Source organism: Acinonyx jubatus, chromosome D4 (genome assembly GCF_027475565.1).
Source record: "Acinonyx jubatus isolate Ajub_Pintada_27869175 chromosome D4, VMU_Ajub_asm_v1.0, whole genome shotgun sequence".
Classification (NCBI taxonomy): Eukaryota; Metazoa; Chordata; class Mammalia; order Carnivora; family Felidae; genus Acinonyx; species Acinonyx jubatus.
Window position 1 is genome coordinate 31,467,841 of NC_069391.1, and position 12,527 is coordinate 31,480,367.

The window sequence follows — 12,527 nt, forward strand, 5'->3', positions numbered from 1 at the left end:
TTTTTATTTTCCATCTATTGACCCTTATATGAGCAGAGGTGATGTGCATCTCCTCTAGGCCTTGCCCATGAGGATGTCCCACAAGTGATTCTCCATACCCTCTCTTTCTAACATCTTGATATAATGAAGCTCAGACGCCATATTTACACAGCTCTTCCCGTTGTTTGATGCTAATATATGTAACATTTCTTGTTTAAAAAATTTTTTTTTCCAACGTTTATTTACTTTTGGGACAGAGAGAGACAGAGCATGAACGGGGGAGGGGCAGAGAGAGAGGGAGACACAGAATCGGAAACAGGCTCCAGGCTCCGAGCCATCAGCCCAGAGCCCGACGCGGGGCTCGAACTCACGGACCGCGAGATCGTGACCTGGCTGTCGTGACCTGGCTGAAGTTGGACGCTTAACCGACTGCGCCACCCAGGCGCCCCTAACATTTCTTGTTTATATACAGGTTCTATACACACATGGACAAAATTTCAAATATTAAAGGACTCTGTAGTCAACACCGTTGGTGCCCACGCAGGTCCTCCACCTGGCCAGCACACCCATTCGAGGCTGCTGAATCTTGGCTGCTAGGGCTCACAGCTGCAACCTTCTCCAGAGAATTGCTCTTGGCCAAGTGGGATCTGCTTCCCGGAGTGATTGCCTCCCACCCCCAGGTGCAACCCACAGCCAATAATTGACCCAATGCATGGGTACAAAAAGCTGGCTCTTCTGCCTCAAGGTGGGATCAATACTTGGTGGCAATTTGTGCTCCTGCTTCCACGGTGTGAACAGGTAGAGACAACATCCTCGCTTAGCTACTTCTCCAGCTTTATCCTGCTTTCCTTACTCCCTGACTCCTGGGAGCACTCCCTCAATCAACCACATGCATGCCATTTCCTGTTTCAGTCTCTGCTTCCAGAGAATTTGACCCCAAGCAGTAATGTGGCTGACCCTTGTTCAACCCAAGTTTGAACTGTGAGGGTCCACTTATACGTGATATATATATATATTTTTGAAAAATACAGTAGAGTACTGCAAATGTATTTTCTCTTCCTTATGATTTTTTTTCTTTTTTAAAAAGTATTTTTGTTTTAGAGACAGAGACCGTGAGCAGAGACAGGAGCAGACGGACAGAGAGAGAATCTAAAGCAGACTCCATGCTCAGCACTGAGCCTCAAGTGGGGCTCATTCCCATGACCTGGGATCATGACCTGAGCTGAAATCAAGCTGGACGCACTACCAACTGAGCCACCCAGGTACCCCCTTATGATTTTCTTAATAGCTTTTTCTTAATAGCTTTTTTCTTAATAGCTTTTTCTTAATAGATTTTCTTTTCTCTAGCTTACTTTATTTTAAGAATACAGTATTTAATACATGTAACATACAGGGGGGCCTGAGTGGCTCAGTTGGTTAAACGTCTGACTTCACCTAGGTTATAATCTCACAATTCGTGGGTTTGAGCCCCACAATGGAGGCTCTGTGCTGACTGTGTGGAGCTTGCTGTTTGAGATTCCCTCTCTCACTCGCTTTCTCTGCCCCTGTCCTGCTTGCTCGCTCTCTCAAAGTAAATAAATAATGTTTAAAAAAAATGCATGTAACATACAAAATGTGTCAGTTGACTGTTTATGTTATCGGTAAGGCTTCTGGTCCACAGTAGGCTGGTTTTGAGAATCAAAAGTTATATGCAGAGCTTTGACTGGGGAGGGGCAGATCGGCGCCCCTAACCCCTGCATTGTTCAATGGTCAAATGTACAATTAAATGGGGATGTCAGTAACGGAAGCAGTGACCTCTCAACTTGTTTTGGACTGGCAAATTTTCTCTAAGATACACTGTGGAAAAAAAGGAAAAAGACTGGAAAGTCACATACACTTGTGTTATATGAAACTGCCTGTTTTAGTGTATTGCTAGACATAGCATACAGGTTTCCTCTTGTGTCCCAACTACCACATATGTTGTACTGAGAGGACCCTGAAGCCTAACCTGGGCTTAGTGTAAAAGAGTGCTGACTGATATTTTTGCTGTAGGCAAGAGATAAGGGTGTTCAGGAGGAGATGATAAGAGATAATTTTGGTGTTTTGCTGTTAAAACAAATTCTTCTCTTTTCTTAACATGATTACATTTTCAGTCCTAATTTTGGTGCCAAACTGAATGTTGTAAATTCCTCAGTAATTCAGTTTCAAAACAAGTGTGTAAATGCTATTTGAAAGGCGTGTTACAATACTGGTTAAGAACACAGGCTCAAACACAAATGGCCAGGGATGAAATTCTGACTCCTCCACTTACAAACTATGTAATTGAAAGAGGACTTCAACTACCTACCTCTATTTTGACCTCAGTCTTTGATGAGGGGTCATGGAGCCCAACAGTCAAGAAAGAATTCCTAAGACGTTTTTATAGAGCGAAAAGGTGTTTTTACAGGACCCATGGGCAGAAAGAGCCACACTGTGATTGTGAGGAGTGACTGATTTTATGGGGTTTTCTATCCTATGGGGGTGACAGTGACATTAGGGCTCCAGGAAATGGAGTCTGGGGGTCTATATTAAGTTTGTGTTTTTCCGGTAAATCATTAAGACAGTTACAAACTATAGTGCAGTTTCATGTCCTACGTGACTTCGATCTTTATCGGTTCACCATTTGTTTCCCCTCGCCTTTGTTCTTAGGCAGTCACTAGTGTCTGAGGAATGTTACACGTGTCCCACCTTAAGTGTGTGTGGTGGGGGAGGTTTCTAGGGGTGTCAGCTTGCGTTTTGCCCTCAGCCTTTGGTCCTCTCCTCAGTCGGTACTTTCTCATTTAGTTCTTTCCAGCTTATCTCTTAATTCAGGCAAAGGATCCTGAGAGGCAAAACTACCCCTCAAGCAATAGGGACCACCGTGGGCCAGCAAGACCCTACTGTGAATGACCCCAAGACACTGATCTGACCAGACCTTTTCTGCCCACCTGCACGTACCCAACGACCCTTGCCCCACATTTTCCTTACATAAACCTGGAAGTATTTTCAGCACTTCGGAGGCAGTCTTTGAGCCTCGTCCCGCTGTCTTCCCAGGTGTTGGCCTCACAGGAAGAAATTCCTTACCACTGCTGGTATCTCTGCCTTTGGATTTTGTCAGCAGGGAGTGGTGGAACGTGGGACTGTATGGAACCCCAGAGCCAAGTGCTCTTGCACCCTTGAGTCCCAGTTATATAACTTTGACCAAGTTACTTGACTTCAGTTTGAGTCTGTGAAACTACAATAATAATAGCTTCCTCAAATGATTTTTATCAGAATAATTAAGTTGATTCATGTGAAACTCTTAGAATGGTGCCTGGTACATATGAAGTGCTCAAAAAATTGTAAGCTTTTGCTATTATTTATCAGGAATCTCTACACCCAGCATGGGGCTCAAACTCACAACCCTGAGGTCAAGCATCAGTCGGTCCTCTACCAACTGAGCCAGCCAGGCACCCCGCAACTTTTGTTATTTTCACTTAATGATTCCAAAGTAGTACAGGCTTCATCAGTGAGTGATCATTCTTTACTTAAAATATGTGTGTGTGTTTTAATCACATAACTAGTCATTCATGCTAATTTTAAAAATATCTTGTATCCTAGAATTATAATTTCTAGGTAATGGAATACAACTACTTAAGTTTTTTTTTTTCAACTTTTTTTTTTTTTTAATTTATTTTTGGGACAGAGAGAGACAGAGCATGAACGGGGGGAGAGTCAGAGAGAGGGAGACACAGAATCTGAAACAGGCTCCAGGCTCTGAGCTGTCAGCACAGAGCCTGACGCGGAGCTCGAACTCACGGACCGCGAGATCATGACCTAAGCCGAAGTCGGACACTTAACCGACTGAGCCACCCAGGCGCCCCAATAAGGCTGGTTATTGACCTTATTATCTATGAGTGGTCAGGTTAAGGTTGGGCAACGTGATTACTTCTGTCAGTTACAGATGCTAATCCCCTTAAGGGAAGGCAGTGAAAGAGAAGGTCAAAATGGAAGAGATGTAAAATTAGAGGTAGAAGCTCTTAGAAATATTGATTCGAAAAAGAACTTTTTAACAAGTTTCTTTTTCACCTTTGGAAGTTACTTTGAATGTTGATTTCTTTAATTCACTATTTTGGGCTGCCATTTGAATAATATGTATTCATCAGAAAATATTTCCTAGAGGCCTTGAAATCAGGTATTGATAAATATACCAAATATGAATGTTTTGTGAAGATCAAAATCCTACGATTTAGGATAGGTGTCCTCTATTCATTTCATGAACATGTTTGCGCGACGTGCAAGAAACTGGAAATAGTGATGACAATGTGAAAATACTGTAATGTAGGTGGGTTAATGGGTTCCTAAGTGAAACACGAAACTGTAATCCCCAAGAGAAACCAGAAAGAACTCAGGATGCTTCTGTCTCAGAGATGTGCTAATGTGGCTATTATTAGTCTGAGGAGGGAGGCACTGGAAAATTATTGCAGGAATAGTTTACGTTTAGGGGTGGTTGTTTTTCAAGCTACATTTAAATTTTAAATATGGTGAATATTTTAATTGTACCTTGTCCTTTGCAAAAAAAAAAAAAAGGGCTACATTTACATTAGCATAGCCCAGGTAACACTTGACCCAGAAATTTCATTGAAAGGCAACATTCTTAACTTATTAACATACTTGCCATGAGGATTCTGTGATGAAATAATTAAACACATTTCAAACAAGAGTTAGGGGCGGCTGGGTGATGCGGTCAGTTAAGTGACTGACTTTTGATTTTGACTCCGGTCATGATCTCACAGTTTGTGAGTTGGAGCCCCTTGCTGGGCTGCTCTGTGCTGACAGGGCAGAGCCTGCTTAGGATTCTCTCTCTCCCTCTTTCTCTGCCCTCTTCACCCCCCCCCCCTCTCTTTCTCTCAAAAATAAATAAGCATTAAAATTTTTTCAAATAAGAGTTAATAGATAAGTTTATTGTGCTGAGAGAATTGTGGGCTCAGGAAACAGTCACAGAAAAAAAAAGTCAAGTTCTATAATGTGCCATTTATTTAAAAAATTTTTTTAATGTTTATTTATTTTTGAGAGAGAGAGAGACAGAGTGTGAGTGGAAGAGGGGCAGAGAGAGAGAGAGAGAGACATAGAATCTGAAGCAGGCCCCAGGCTCTGAGCTGTCAGCACAGAGCCAGACTCGGGGCTCAGACCAACGCACCATGAGATCATGATCTGAGCCAAAGTCAGGTGCTTAACCGACTGAGCCACTTGGGCACCTCATGTGCCATTTATTTTTATGTACATCATAACTGATTTAAAAAGGAATAGAAGTGCCTTTTTCCTTAACTGAAGATAGTCTAAATAGTCCTTTATATTGATTAATTATAACCAGATCTATAAAGTCATAGTAGCTAAACATTGCAAGATTAATGAGTAAATTTAAGTTTAATTTCCCTTAACATGCACAGGGAACAGATAAAATTTCCTACACCAAACAAGGAAATATGAATTATAATCTTAAGGTTAAGAGTTACTTAACAAACAACTCTTGATATTAAGTAGACTCCCACATGGGGTTTGGCATGTAATCACTCTTAGCAAATGTCAATTTTTTTCTTTTTGTCTTCTATTATATTGAGTTCTTCTTATTAAATATCCTATGTTTTCAGCTTATCTTTAGATAAGAAGTAAAATTCCAGCAAACACTGGGCACACCTATAAATATCAGCCAGTCTTCTAACCCTCCTGGATGACCCAGGCTGAAGAGAACACAATTTAATGCTTGGGAAAGAGGGAAATAAACCATAGAGTAATAGGTGCAGGCAATTGTCTCAGGTAAATTGCAGGCAAAAGTCAAAAGATCTAAACCCTCCCTCCTGCTCCATTTTAATGTAATTTTATTATTCACACTAGTTGATAGTGTGAGGAGGGAAGAGAAAATATAGCTAAAATTTTACTTTTTTTTCTGTTGGATACAGTATCATTTATTGATAGTACCTGATAAAGTAGGACTCCCCAAGCCCCTCCCCTTCTTCAGGGGGTCTGGGATGGAAACTGGAGGTCAGGGGATTCTCAGTGTGTTTGGGGATGAGTTGGGACAAGGATTCCCCAGCTGCTGAGGGCCTCTCTCTTCCTCTTGCTGAGGCTGGTAGTCCAGGGGGCTCTTACTCTTTGGAGGCCACGTGGACCATAAAGTCCACTACCCAGTTGCTGTAGCCAAATTCATTGTCATACCAGGAAATGAGCTTGACAAGGTGGTCATTGAGAGCAATGCCAGCCCCAGCATCAAAGGTGGAAATAGCAGAAGATGACCTGGTCCTCAGTGTAGTCCAGGATGCCCTTGAGGGGGCATCCCGATGCCTGCTTCACCACCTTCTCGATGTCATTGTATTTGGCAGCTTTCTCCAAGTAGCAGGTCAGATCCATGACTGATACATTAAGGGTGGGGACACAGAAGGCCATGCCAGTAAGCTTCCCATTCAGTTCAGGGATGACCTTGCCGGCAGCCTTGGCAGCTCCAATAGAAGCAGGGATGATGTTCTGGGAAACCTGTTGGCCATCACACCACAGCTTCCCAGAGTGGTTGTCCACAGTAGAAGACTGTGGCAGTGATGGCATGAACTGTGGTCCTGAGCCCCTCCACAATGCCAAAGTTGTCATGGATGACCTTGGCCAGAGTAGCCAGCAGTTGGTAGAAGGCATTGCTGACAATCTTGAAGGAGTTGTCATACTTCTCATGGTTCATGACCATCACAAACATGAGTGAATCAGCAGAAGGGGCAGAGATGATGGCCCTCTTGGCCTCACCCTTAAGGTGAACCACAGTCTTCTCCATGGTGGTGAAGACCCCAGCGGACTCCACAACATACTCTGCACTAGCACCCTGCATTAATAAGGATGGCTACATTGACAGAAAAAAGTAGACCGCTGAAAGAACAATAAGTTCATTTCTCATCTCATTTCAGAGTAGGTTTCTAAGTCAGCAGGTAACTCTCCTCTATGTAGTGATTCAGGGATCCAAACTTCTCCCATCTTGCGTTTCTGTCAACTGCTAGGACCTTTTCTTTATTTGTGCAGTAGAGGCAGGGTCACCATGTGCATATTGCAGCTGCTGGAAAGAGAAAGTAGAAAAAGGTTCAGCCTAATGTGTACTGATGTGGGTTTGATGCATCTCACATTGCTTTGGATAGAGCATGCTTGCATAACTGTACCTAACTTAATAGCGGCTGGGAACTCTAGTATAGCTGTATTCTCAGGAAGAAAAGGAGACTGGATTTTGATAGATACCTCTCAGCCTTGTTCATCCTCTCCCCTATCAATGCTAGCTATCTAAATCCTAAATATGATCATGTTAGTCCCTCAGTTAAAACAAAAATAGGGGCGCCTGAGTGGCTCAGTCAGTTGAGCATCAGACTCTTGATTTTGGTTCAGGTCATGGTCCCGGGGTCATAGGATCGAGCCCTGCATTGGGCTACATGCTGAGCATAGAGCTTGCTTAAGATTCTTTCTCTCTCTCTCTCTCCCACCCTACCCCTCTCCCCTGCTTGTGAGTGTGCCCTCACTCTCTCTAAAATTAAAAACAATTCTAGTAAAAAAATACATAGTGGTTTTCTATCAGTGAACAACAAATATCTCACACTAAACTATGTGTTGAATACTGTAGATACAAGGGTAAGGAAAATAAAGATTTGGTATTTATCTTCTTGGAGCTTATGGAGGAGCTAATATCCTAGGACTCTCATGTGGTTTTTTTTCTCTCTCACCCCTACACCGCATCCGTCATGAAGACCTGTGAATTCTACTTCCATCCAAGGTACTACACATCCTTTCTCCTCTGGTTCCCACCAGCATCACCATGCTAAATCTTTTTTAAAAGCTTGAATTGCATAGCTCCTATATAACCAAATTTATAGAAGGTTTTATATCAAATGAGCCATGAATGTGCAGAGTATAGAGAGAAAGGAAGCATTTAATTTTAACTAATTTGTTGACATTATTTTATACTTATTCTCACTCTACTCTTGCTTGAAGCTATGAGGGAAACCTTTTCCAGAAATGCTATTCGATCCCTTTTCTTTTGTGTAATGACTAGGTTCATTACCTGTGGTGGTGGTCCATGAGATTTCCTCTGATATTCTTAAAAAAATTTTTTTAAGGTTTATTTATTTTTGAGACAGAGACAGAGCATGAATGGGGTGGAGGGTCAGAGAGAGAGAGGGAGACATAGAATCTGAAGTAAGCTCCAGGCTCTGAGCTATCAGCACAGAGCTCTACGAGGGGCTTGAACTCACAGACCGTGATATAATGACCTGAGCCAAAGTCGGATGCTTAACCGACTGAGCCACCCAGTGCCCCTCCTCTGATATTCTTACAACAAACTCCCTTCAATTTGGATTGCTTGAGAGGTGCCTGCGTGACTCAGTTGGTTGAGCATCCAGCTCTTGGTTTCGGCTTAGGTCATGATCTCACTGTTTGTGGGTTTGAACCCTGTGTTGGGCTCTGCACTGACCATGCAGAGCCTGCTTGGGATTCTCTCTCTCCATCTCTCTATGCCCCTCCCCTGCTCACTCTCTCTATTTATTTTTGAGAGAGAGAGAGAATCCCAAGCAGGCTCTGTGTTGTCAGTGCAAAGCCCCATGTGGGGCTTGGACCCACGAACCACGAGATCATGACCTGAGCCAAAGTCAGATGCTCAACTGACCGAACTATCCAGGTGCCCCAATATATAAAGGTTGAAAACATTTGGATTGCTTGAATGGCTTTGTGCTTCTAGGTACCAAAAGATCCTTTAGTAAAATATTTTTTTATTTTTCAAAAAGTGTATTTAATTTTTTTTTTTAACGTTTATTTATTTTTGAGGCAGAGAGAGACAGAGCATGAACAGGGGAGGGTCAGAGAGAGGGAGACACAGAGTCTGAAACAGGCTTCAGGCTCTGAGCTGTCAGCACAGAGCCTGACTCGGGGCTCGAACTCACGGACCGTGAGATCATGACCTGAGCCGAAGCTGGCCGCTCAACCGACTGAGACACCCAGGCGCCCCTCAAAAAGTGTATTTAACATTTAGTGGGGATATTGCATGGCACTAGCTGTTTGAGGGTTACCATATCATCCTGAATGGAAGGGCTTTGGCGGTGGCTGATGCCCAGGCTGAAGAAGAGCCAGACATCTGTATTATTTTTCTAATGCTGCCGTAAGAAAACCACAAACATAGTGGTTTAATACAATGCCCATTTGTTATCTCATAGTTCTTTAGGTCAGAAGTCTGAAATTATGTCAAGATTAAAAAAATAATTCTTAAAAGTACATGTAATAGTGAACTACAATTAAAACAATTTGTTCTGGGGGCTCTGGATGGCTCAGTCATTTAGACGGGCGACTTCAGCTCAGGTCATGATCTTGTGGCCTGTGGGTTGGAGCCCCGTGTCAGGCTCTGTGCTGGCAGCTCAGAGCCTGGAGCCTGCTTCTGATTCTGTGTCTCCCTCTCTCTCTGCCCCTCCTCTGCTTGCTCTCTGTCTCTTTCCCAAATAATAAACATTAAAAAAAAATTTTTTTAAATGATCTGTTCTAGTTATGGGATTGAATCATAAGCTCGTTCTGAAGTAAGGAAGAGAGGAGAGCATTGTAAGTGATAAGACATCTGACCCTAGCAGCATCTCTTAGTAGCTGTGGGAGTTAGGTTAAGTTACTTAAGCTTTCCCAGCAGTATATAATATATTTCTATATAATAATAACACCGAAATCTTAGACTCATTATAAAGTTATAGGAGAATACTTGTAACAAAGCATATGTAAAACTGTTTGGCATAAAATAAATGATCAATAAATGTCAAATAAAAATTTTTTAAATAAAGGAGATGATGTAAAATGGAACTCTTCTTAGCTTTTACAACTGTGAAATGCTTAGATCTTAAGAATATAGTTTGATGAGGGGCACCTGGGTGGCTTAGTCACTTAAGTATCCAACTCTTGGTTTCAGCTCAGGTCATGAACTTGCAGTTTGTGGGATCAAGCCCTGAATCAGGCTCTGTGCTGACAGTGCAAAGCCTTCTTGGGATTCTGTCTCTCTGCCCCTCCCCTGCTCCTGCTCTTTCTCTCTCTCTCAAAATAAATAAATACACTGAAAAAAAAAAAGAATATGGTTTGATGAGCGTTGATAGATATTTATGTCCCTGTGTAACTCACATCCCAATTAAGCTGTAGACCTTTGCTCTCACTTGTCACCCCTGAAGCTTCCCTGTGGCCCTTTCAGGTCCCTTTTTCCTACTCTACAAGAGGTAACTTCTGTTTTATCTCTAAAAAGTAGCTTGGCCTGTTCTTGAAAGTTACATAAATAGAACTTTACAGTATGTACTTTTCTAGTATCTGGCTTCTTTTTTAATGAGAATAATGTCTGTGGGATTATCTATGCTATTGTGTGCTCCAGGTATTCATTCCTTCATCTTGCTGAGTAGTATGAACATATCACAATTTATTTATTCCACTCTTGATGGATATTTGGGTTGTTTTCAGCTAAGAATAAAGCCGCTTGGGTTGGTTGAGTGACCAACTTTGGCTCAGGCCGTGATCTCACAGTTCATGGGTTCGAGCCCCCCGTCAGCCTCTATGCTGACAGCTCAGAGCCTGGAGCCTGCTTCAGATTCTGTGCCTCCCTGTCTCTCTTCCCCTCCCCTGCTGGCAGTCTCTCTCTCTCTCTCTCTCTCTCTCTCTCTCTCTCAAAAAAAAAAAAAAAACATTTAAAAAAAAAAGAATAAAGCTGCTTGGGGTGCCTGGGTTGCTCAATCAGTTAAACTTCAGCTCAGGTCGTGATCTCAGTTTGTGGGTTTGACCTCCACATTGTGCTCTGTGCTGACAGCTCAGAGCCTGGAGCCTGCTTCCGATTCTGTGTCTCCCTCTCTCCCTGCTCCTCTCCCACTCACGCTCTCTCAAAAATAAATAAACATTAAAAAAATTAAAAAGAATAAAGCTGCTCTAAACAGTAATGAAAACATTTCTGGTGGATAGGACTTTTCATTTCTCTCAATACCTGGGAGTAGAATTTCTGGGTCATATAGTAAGTATGTGTTAAATTTAGTAAGAACAGTTTTCAAAAGTGGGCACACCAGCTTATAGTCCTACCAGTAAAAGATAAGAATCTCATTACTCTACTTCCTTGCCAGCACTTAATCCTGTCCTATTGTATGACAGTGAAGGAAACCAGAATATGTCACCCAAAATATGCCACTTTGGCATATTTGATTATTTTGAATTAAGAGCACTTAAGAGTAGGTGCAAGGAAAGTCTGACCCTTCTTTTTCTTGCTGAAAGCAGGAGATAAAACTCTCGTGTGAACCATACCTTCCCTGTACCAGGAGGATAGAAGACCTTCTTGTCAGATCAGAGACTGGAGGAATCTGTGAACAAATCTTACTCCGTTGTTCTTCTCTCATATGTTTGTCTTTCCTCAGTTTGCTGACTTGGGAAATCAAAAACTGAATTTCTTTGCCTTACAGTTATTACCTTTTTTGAAAAAAATTTTTAATGTTTATTTATTTTTGAGAGAGAGAGACAGAGACAGAGTGTGAGCAGGATAGGGGCAGAGAGAGAGGGAGACACAGACTCTGAAACAGGCTCCAGGCTCTGAGCTGTCAGCACAGAGCGAGATGCTGGGTTCAGACTTGGGAAGGGCAAGATCATGACCTGAGCTGAAGTCATAGCTTAACTGAGTGAGCCACCCAGGCGCCCCAGTTATTGCCTTTTGTTGAAGGTGCTACCTAAGCTGGAAGTCTAAGCTGCCATTTTCAGTTACTTTCCAGTAGTTTCTGGAAAGTATGGTAGGCGCCATGCTCATCCATGTTTTTCTCTTGTTAATCTGTCTTTTTATTAGAGTCTCAGCCAGAAACCTAAGATGGGTAAAATTTTTCCTCCTTTACAACAGGGACTATGCCCAATTCTCTCTCTGTCGCCCCGTGTCAGCCTCACAATGACCCAATAGAACAGGTGCTAATATCACCCAAATTATATAAGATAAGGAAATTGAAGTACAAAAATAAGAACTAATTTGCCCCAAATCACACAACTTTCAAATGGTGGTGCAGGAAATTTCACAGGGTAGCCTGCCTCCAGCACTGATCTCATTCAGATACTGCCTCTCCAGATACAGCTTAAAGAGAGAGAGCTATAATGCATATCGTTCTCATATTTTATATATAATAGATTACATTTCATTCTTATGTACAAATGAAAAGAGTTAGCCTAAGTAGATGATGTTGTGAGTTTATCACTTGTGCCCCCTACTCTTACTAAATTTCCTGGTTATTTTTCAAAGCTTCGATGTTAAGGTGTATTTTTTTCATCCTGGGTCGTGAAAATGATTCCAAGGAGGAAGTCAGGACTAAATTATAGCTGTTGTATGAGAATGACTATATGGTTAGGCAACAATACTCTTAGGTCTTCTTTCAACATCAAACATCTATTTTACAAAGAAAGTACCTGCTGTATCCATAGGAAATATCTGTAAATCATTTGCTAAGAAGTTAGCTTTTTATTTTGTAATTTTTAGTCCCTGTAATCACATTTCATGCAAAAAGAATAAGTGGTAGAGAAAAGAAAAA

The 12,527-nt window shown here is 42.0% G+C and overlaps 1 long non-coding RNA gene and 1 pseudogene across 1 annotated transcript in view; one reads left to right on the plus strand and one right to left on the minus strand.

Annotated features, from left to right (window-relative positions):
* The first annotated feature begins 475 nt into the window (after positions 1-475).
* Positions 476-12,527, plus strand: part of LOC128312003 (uncharacterized) — a 31,057-nt gene continuing 19,005 nt past the window's right edge. The window contains exons 1-2 of the long non-coding RNA XR_008290770.1: positions 476-777; positions 1,081-1,241. This is a non-coding gene — a long non-coding RNA (uncharacterized LOC128312003). The remainder of the gene's footprint in view (positions 778-1,080; positions 1,242-12,527) is intronic.
* Positions 6,042-6,945, minus strand: LOC106972046 (glyceraldehyde-3-phosphate dehydrogenase-like; annotated as a pseudogene).